At 53.8% G+C, this 8570-nt stretch overlaps 1 non-coding gene across 1 annotated transcript; it reads left to right on the forward strand.

Moving 5' to 3' along the window:
• The first annotated feature begins 4786 nt into the window (after positions 1 to 4786).
• Positions 4787 to 4859, forward strand: TRNAG-CCC (transfer RNA glycine (anticodon CCC)). Its single transcript has one exon. It is a non-coding gene; the product is annotated as a tRNA-Gly (tRNA).
• The last annotated feature ends 3711 nt before the right edge of the window (positions 4860 to 8570 follow it).

Below are 8570 nucleotides of genomic sequence, written 5' to 3' on the forward strand. Positions count from 1 at the left end.
GTGGGGGGTGCTGAGGGTGGCTAGGGTGAGGTGAGTAAGGCACTTGCCCCGGGCACAAAATTTAAGGGGGTACCAAAAAGCTCAGTAGTAATCAAGAGAAATAATAGGTGAATGCAATATAGGCAGGATCGGTACCAGTGCTGTGATCCATATTGGAGCCTGCAGCAAAAGGAAAAATCAGTAGTACGAATCCTGTCTTTATTCTAAATTTTGATATTTTGTTCATCATGAGTTTTTTGCATTAATTTTGATTTTTTAAATTATTGCATTCAGGACTTCCCTGGTGGTGCAGTGGTTAAGACTCCTCATTTCCACTGCAGGGGGCACAGGTTCCATCCCTGGTCAGAGAACTAAGATCCCACAGGCTGCACAGTGCAGCCAAAACAACAAAAGTAAAAAAAAAAAAAAAAAAAAGACTTGCATTGAACTACTAGTGATCTGCATTCCTCAGTTTGGGGGCACTTCTTTAAATTTTGTGCCCAGGGAAATGCCTCACTCACCTCATCCTAGTCCCAGCCCGGGAATGGTTTGCAATCACCCTCTGCTCGAAGGATTATCGTGTCAGTGAGATAACACGGGAGCTGGGTATTATCATTTTGAGATATTAACTGCTGCTCCTCGGGAGGCAGTTCCCTTCCCCTCCATTCAGATGCTAAATTAGCTTCTCATATTCTGCTCTCCAAAGGAAACTCAGAACAAAGAGTCAATTCCTTGGCTTTGAGTTGCAAAAGAGGCTTTGAAATACAGAGCCCGTTTTAAAAGAAAAATATTTTTTGTAAGTCAGAAAGCTTGGCTTTGAACTTGGAGAGCAGGGAACTGATGCTGTAAGCCCTGGAGTGGGGAAGGATGTGCCATCACAGAAGCCAAGATTCCACCCAAAAGGAGATAAAGTTTCAACAGGCAGGTGGGAGAGAAGGGGCAGAGCAGTACTCCTAAACCTGGATGCTGGCCCTCAAAGGGGTCCCTGGCCACCTGCTCTGGGCTGAGCTAGAGGGTGCCATGAAAAGGTCCCAAGTACATCTGGGGGACACCGGGGCAGAGGGGACCTACACTTCCTTTACCAGGTATGTCCTGAGGATGCAACAGTCCTCCCACAATGCCTTGCCCCGCTCCACAGTATGGAGAAGCCTCAGTAGAAATGGAGGAAAACTGGCCCCTCCCCAGCATCCTGTATACACCCCTGTATCATGAGGGGGAGTATCCAGAAGTTTATGCACCTCCAGTGCGGACTTGGTGTGTCTGAGAGCAAAGCTGACGGACCTGGAGGAGATGCGTGTGTGGTCCAGGTAAGGCAGCTGAAGGATTGATTGCGTGACCCTGGCAACCAGAGATCAGAGTGTCACAGTTGCTTCTGGGCAGCTATGAAACCGCTAGGTGGAGTTTCGGGGGGCTCTGAGGAGCTCCGGTTCTTTATGTCTCAGTGCAGAAAGAATTCAGCGAGAGGCAAAGTGATAGATAAGAAGTGATTTATTAGAATAGGACGCTTGTGAGGCTGACAAGTGGGCAGGCGAGACAATGCCTCGCCCCAAGGACTTAGTGGGCTACAGTTTTATAATCAAAGGAAAAGTGGCGAGGGGGAAAAGACCACCTCCTTCCTCACTCTTGAGTAGACATCACGCTTCCATCATCAGCTCCTCTTCCATGTCAGGTGGGGGAGTTTTCTCATCCCTACATGGTCAGGCCAGGACTGTCATGGCACAATGGAAATGAGCAAAAAGTGGTAACATATGCTAAAAATGGCATTTCAGGTTTCAGGATAATGTCACCCTTTCCTTATATATATATATATATATTTTTTTTTTTTTTTTTTTTTTTTAATTTTTGTTTCTAATGTGCCCAGAGGGGCATGTTCTAGGAATCATTAACTTACTGAGCTCACTGGGCAGGAAGTGGGTCTCATGCCAAAATTGTTTTAGTGTTTGGGGGAGTGTCTCATGCTTCTGTTTCATGGTTTTGTTGCTAAGCAAGCCTGCTTGGTTTTGTGGTTAAGCAAACCTGCTTTCTTGAGTGATCATTAACTTACAGGGGTCTCCCATACTTTTTTCTTTATTTACAATCCCCTAGTAGGATTAACTATTTAATTACCTACTTTGTCCCTTTACTCTGTCCCTGTCAGGTACAGGGAGGACAGGTGTGGATGACCAAAGCCCACTGAGTTCTCACATCTCAGGGGGAGTCAACATGGATGGATGCTTCTCCCCCGGCAGCAAAGCTCCATGTATACACCCTCCTGGGGAAGGAAATGAAAGGGAGGGGGCAGATCCTGACCTGACTGGATTTGAGTCCTGAATGGACAGTTTTGTCAGCTACAAATTGGCACTTGCCATCTACCTCTACAAGGATTAAATTATGAGTCACTGCAGCTGCTGACTTTCAACACCCCCTGAAAGAGTTCGGGGTGGAGATCAGGAATGAGGCACTCTGTGCTCTGGGAGAAACTGGCAGAACAGGTGTTCAGATAGATATTTTCAGGAGAAGATTTCACGAGCCCACTTCTTGCATCTCCTTGTATCTAGAAAAGCACTAAAATCCTTCATGGTGACGTCTGCTCCTCGTGACAAGCAGTAACCTTCACGAGACTCGCAGCAACCTTCTGCAAAAAATATGCATGTACTCGATTGCATGTACTCCCCCTTCACCAAAATCACATATACACTGACTCCCCCCTGCCCCACCTTTTCGGAGCAGTTGCTCAGAGCTATCTGAAATGCTGCCTCCTGTGCTATAGTCCTCATTTAGCCCCAAATAAAACTTAACTCACAACTCGCACACTGTGCATTTTTTTTCAGTCGACAGTTTAAATTCAAAGAGAACTAAATTGAACTGGAAGCAAAGAGATGGATGCCAGTTACAGAGAGACCAAAAGGTACATTTCTGAGCTCCTGAGTATGTGCCTGTGAAATCCACACCTGCTGTGCACACAGCTGAAGAGGTGGTGCCCTGCACGCGGGAACCAGGTCCAAGGGGCTCCGTTTGCATCAGGAACCTCATAGATTGGTATACTATTAGGGCAAGAGAGGAAGGGTCTGTTTTCCCATGTCTCACAGAACGTCCTTAAGGGCCAGCAGCATCCCTGCCAGGTGTGTAAGGCATCCGGCTCACAGGAGGCACTCCACACATGCTTATTTCCTTCTTGATGGTAACCCACGTGTGAAGGACATTTGAATTCTTTGGGCCTCCCAGCATTGTCCTAGGTTGGAGAACCCCAACTGCTTTACGAGGCAGAACCCACACGTCCTGTTATGGAAGCTGAAAACTCTGGGAATTCCCAGCTTCCTTTGCAGGTTGGAAGCAGGCGTGTGACCTAGGAGCCACCCAGCAGAAGCACCCACCCCAGGTTTTGAATTGGAAATGAGAGCAGAGCAGAAGGGACTGTGTAGAATCCCCTCTGAGGACAGGTGGGGACGGCGGCTGCGGGAGGACCAGCATCCAGTGCCCCTGCAGCAAGATTGTCCTACCACAGGGACTCGAGGGGACCAGAGGGGCCACACTTCACTGGGCCCAGAGCCTCCCAAAGTCTTTCCTGAGCACAGCTTTTTCAGAATCTCACCCAATCTCTTTCCTAGGATGCCTTTCTTAGATAACTTTCTGGCCTGTCTCTTTGACTGGGGACCTCTGAAACACACACACACGCACACACGCACACACACACACACACACAAACACACACACGCACACACAAACACACAAACACCCCTCTTCAGCAAATGAAAATAAAACCCCACGCTTTTCACCAGCTGCAAACTTGAGACCCCCAGTGCAGTGATGTGAGATGTGATGGGAAAGGCCTTGTGTTCCTAACAGAGACTCAAGCGTGCTCTCACTAAGCCGTGAGCCTTTGGGAACCGGCTGCACCTCTCTGGCTCAGGCTGACCTGGTTTTTACAAAGGTCCTTCCAGGGGTGAAGTTTTATGACTCAAATAACTTTCTTGGCAAGCCCTGCCTATAGCAGCATCTTGAGAAGCAAGGAGTGTCAGGGCGCCTGGAAGACCCCAGCAGGCCCTCCTCTGACCTTGAATAGAGGCCCCAGGTGGGGATTTCCTGGGTCTGATCCCTCTCCTAAAATAGTTGCCGTTCAGGGAACATTTCCGTGGGAATGGGTGGCCCTCCAGAGGGTCAGAGAGAAAACTGGGGATGGGGTTCTGACTTTCAGGCCCTCCATCTGTCTGTGGGTAACAGACCCACTGTCCTGCAGCCTCCCCACTCAGGGCCTCCCTCCACCCCCCAGGCCTCCCGTTCCCATGAACGGATGCCTTTTCCCAGCGGAACAGCTGTCCAGCCCATGAGCTGGTGGAGCTTCAGGTCGTCACGTGACTCAGGCCAGATGGTGCCCGTCAACATCAGCTGCCACAGCGCCACGACGGGCCTCAGCCTCACACACGTCCGTGTGCGTCACAAGTGGGCACCCAGCATCTGTCCCCATCCTGCCATCCCATCAGCCCTCTGAGCTCCACACCCCACCCCAATGCCGTCAGCGCAGCACCCACCTGTGTCCCCAGACTTCCCCCAGAGGGAGGCCCTCCTGCGTTCCTGATGAAACGATGAATGCCCACGGAATGTTCCCAGCCCCCGGCAGGCTGTGAGGGCTTAATAAAGGGTAATCATCAGCACTGTACACCTCAGAGCTGTTTCTAAAATATCGGGGGGCGGGGCAGGCATGAAGCTTTTGGGAACAGATTCAATAGGCACCCGCTGAAAGGAGAGACTCGCCTGGTTACAGCTGAGTGGAACAGCTTCCAGGAGGGCCTGGGAGAATTGGCCTAAGAGACAGGGCCCCCACGGGACTTCCCTGGTTGTCCAGCGGTTAGGACTCTGCTCTCCCAACGCAGGGAGCCCAGGTTCAATCCCTGGTCAGGGAACTAGATCCCAAATGCCGCAACTAAAGTGTCGGCGCAGCAAAATAAATAAATATTTTTAAAAAAAAGAGAGAGAGAGACAGGGCCCCCTCAAGGGGCCTCCAGGTTAGGCTGTAAGGCTGTACAGGTGGATCACCCACCCAAACTCTCCCAGACAAGTGGAGGCCTGCTCCCAGAGAAGGGTCCTCAGGGGCCTGTCCAGGGCCAAGCAGGAAGGGACAAAGGCCAGACCCTGTGACAACTTCAAGTCCCCACTCCTATCTGGGACTCGGGTTTCCTCTGCTCCAGCATCACTGCAGCAGCTCTTCTAGCCCACAGGGCGGGCACGGCTCCTAGCTGTAGCTCAGATGGTCAGCTGGAGGCAGGAGGCAGCCGCAGGGTGTGGGGAGCCGGGATTTGGACCCAAGCAGTCTGACTCCGGAGCTCAGGCCTGGACAGCTACCCCCTGCAGACAGCCTGGGCCCAGGAAAGGGGGCCAGGCTGATGCTGGTGGAGGCCCGACTGGAAGCTCAAGTCTCAGAGGCGTGAGCGGACGGGCCCCTGAAAATGAGGCCACGTCTCCCGCTCTCCACCTGACAGCACAAAGGAGAGTGATGTGGCAAAGGCCAGTCCCTCCCACGGGGTTTCAGTAACACAAGTGGCCACAGGGTGAGACGTGCCCACCCCTCCTGCCCTGGTGACGCACAAAGGATTGCTTGGCACTGATCCGGCCGTGGTCGTGGGACCTGCCGGGGGTCAAGGTTGGAATGCAGGGCCCTCAGGCCACTGCAGGGAAGCGTGGTTGGGCTTGGTCAGAGGCTGGGCCGGAGGGGAGAGCAACAGGGCACATGCAGAGGGAGAAGGGGCGGCCTGGAGGGCAAAGCACAGGGGTCCCGGGGGCCGCAGCCACGGCATCCAGGCAAGGGGTCGGGGCCACAACAGGGTCTCAGCCGCTGGGCTGCACTGATGCAGGGAACCTGGGTGACTGACATCCTGGCACAGCGCAGGTGGCACCTAGAACCCACATCTGGTGCCCCCACTGGCAGGCAGAGTTCATTCGTTCATGTATTCATTCATTCATTCCATTATTTAATATTTACTGAGCACCTGCAAAGGTGCCAGGCACCACCCTGGGCTTTAGAAGTTCAGTGTGAACAAGACAGACACGTCTGTGCCTCATAACGGAGGAGGGGGACAGAGAAGGGCTCCGTAATAAGGTCAGTGAGGCCCCTGAAACCTGCCCAACCTGCCTCCTCCACGGGGATGCCCGCCTCTCAGCCTCACTTGCTCCCACCCCCGTGGCAGAGCCTTGGGCTGGCCCCTCCACAGGGTCCTTGCCCCCAGCCTTGCCTCCTTCGGTGCCCACTACTGGCCACTCTGCTCATTTAAGTTGAGTTCCCTCACCGAGGGGTCCTGCCCTGAGTGACTCGGTGGGAAGAGCAAAGGTCAGCAAGCCCAGAATGACTTGGAGTCCACTCACGCCCCACCTGGAGACTTCCTTACTGGCTGTGTGACCTGGGGCGAGTCGCTCTACCTCTGTGTCAGCCTCCTCTCCTAGAGATGAGGAAATCTGTGTCCTGCACCAGGCAGGGGCTCTAGAACCACCTAGGTTTGACCTTGGTCCCTCCTGGACCCCCTTCCTGCCACCCCACGCCCTGGGTCACCCTGTCTTCAAATGACCCCTTGGGCTGGAGCCCAGGACCCAAACAGGGAGGCCAGGATGGTCTGCCTGGGAGAGAAGCTGCAGGGGGAGAAGGCAGGGGCTAAGGGGAGCTCAGGGGTGGGGTCCACAGCTCCAGCTCAGGAAACATCCTGGGGTGGCTCCAGGTCACGTGGCCTGGAAATTGGGTGCAGGACGATGGGGGAGGGCGGGGGAGAGATGGTGTCATCTGGCGCCAGTGTCCCTGACACCATATCCCTCGTTGAGCCGGTAGAGGTAGGGTGAGCAGGAAACACGAGCTGCAGCAAGACACTGGTGGGGAAGGGCACGGAGAGGCGAAACGGAGTGGGCTGCGGCGTGTTTGTGTGTGTGCGCTCACGTCTGTCCTGGAGGTCTCTATACATCTGTTTTTGTGTGTCTGCATGTCTGGGTCTATGAAGTGTCTGTAGGTCTGCCTGTGTGTGTTTATGGGTCTGCATGTACAAGCATCTTGGGTGTTTATGTGAAGGTGTGTGTTTGTGTACATGTCTGTTTTGTGTTTCCATATGTTTCTATGTGTGATTGTGTTAGTGAATCTACATGTAGTTGCCTGTTGGCGTTTATGCGTCTGTATGTGTTTGTGTGTGCGTGTCTTCAGAGGTCTGTGTGCATCTTGTGTTTGAGTGTGCTTTTGTGTGTGTGAGCCTGTGGGCAGGAGCCGCTGGTTGACTCCCTCCCTCTCCCCCAACTCCACTATGGCCAGACCGCTATTGTGGCCCAGCCCTGCTGGCAAGTCTCTAGTTTGGTCACTTACCCTTGATGTTGGGGGCCATGGACCAGCGGGCCACACCCACAGTCTGCGGGGCTGTCGGTGGGTCCTGAGTCTCGCTGGGTTTGTAGTCGAGATACTCTGTGTCCCCTCCTCCCCTCCTCCAATGCTGGAGCCAGCTGGAGCCACCCACATCCCACATGGAGCCCCAGCCAGGCCCTGGACAGCCCCAGACCTGCTGCTCAAGACTGCTGGGTACAGCCAGGCCCCAGGGCCAGCAGAGATGTTCCACAGACTCCCAGTAAGGGGCAGGGGTAGAGGTGGAGGGTGGGGACCAGCTGCTGGACCACTGAGTCTGCCCTCCTGCATGCGGGGCTGGGCTGCAAGGTGCAGGGGACATCCCCGGCCGAGGGCGGCTGCTGCCTTTCTGTCCTGTGCGACTTCAAGCCGCTCATGCACCCTCCTCTCTGGGTCCAGGTTCTTCATTTATAAAATAAGGGGCTGGTGCTCGCAGGGCCACGGCGTACAGTTGTACGGTTGTGTACTGCACAAAAGCACCTGGCAGAGGTGACGGAAGGCTCTAAGAGGCAGCCCAGATTCCGCCTTGCAGGCTGAGGGCTCCGGTCTCAGGCTGCAGCACCTGGAGAAAGAGAGGCTTTTCTCTTCCCGTTAAGACTTTTACTATTTAGGTCCTGTGCTCACATGGGGGCGTCTGCCTAGAGGGAGCCTTGTTCTAATTCTCACAAAGGCACTGGGGCACCAGCCTTTGGGACCAGCCGCCACCCCTCCCAGTGTCGGTGTCTGGGGACTCCATCCACTGCGGACCCTCCGCTATCCATCTCTGGAGAGAGATCTCTGCGACTCTTCCTGCCCGGCTGTCCTCCCCTCTCCTTTATTTACAGGTATACGAGTGTATGTATGTATGTGTATATGTGTGTGTGTGTGTATGTGTGTATGTATGTGTGTATGTGTATGTATGTGTGGGTGTGTATGTGTGTATGTGTGTGGGGGTGTGTATGTATGTGTGTATGTGTATGTATGCATGTGTGTATGTGTGTGTGTGTGTGTATGTATGCGTGTGTGGGTGTATATGTATGTATGTATTTATTTAACTTCTTGGCTGTGCCGCGCGGCATGTGGGATCCTAGTTCCCCAACCAGGGATCAAACCGCGCCGCCCCGCGTTGGAAGATGGGCAGCGCGGAGACCTAACCACCAGACGGCCAGGGGAGTCTTCCTCCCCGCTCCTTTAAACCCAGAAGGGCCCCCGGCTGTCCTGCTTTGATCCCCTGCCCCATGCTGTAGACCTACCTCCCGCCCGCCTCCCC

Source organism: Lipotes vexillifer, unplaced genomic scaffold (assembly GCF_000442215.2).
Source record: "Lipotes vexillifer unplaced genomic scaffold, Lipotes_vexillifer_v1.1 scaffold1129, whole genome shotgun sequence".
Lineage (NCBI taxonomy): Eukaryota > Metazoa > Chordata > Mammalia > Artiodactyla > Lipotidae > Lipotes > Lipotes vexillifer.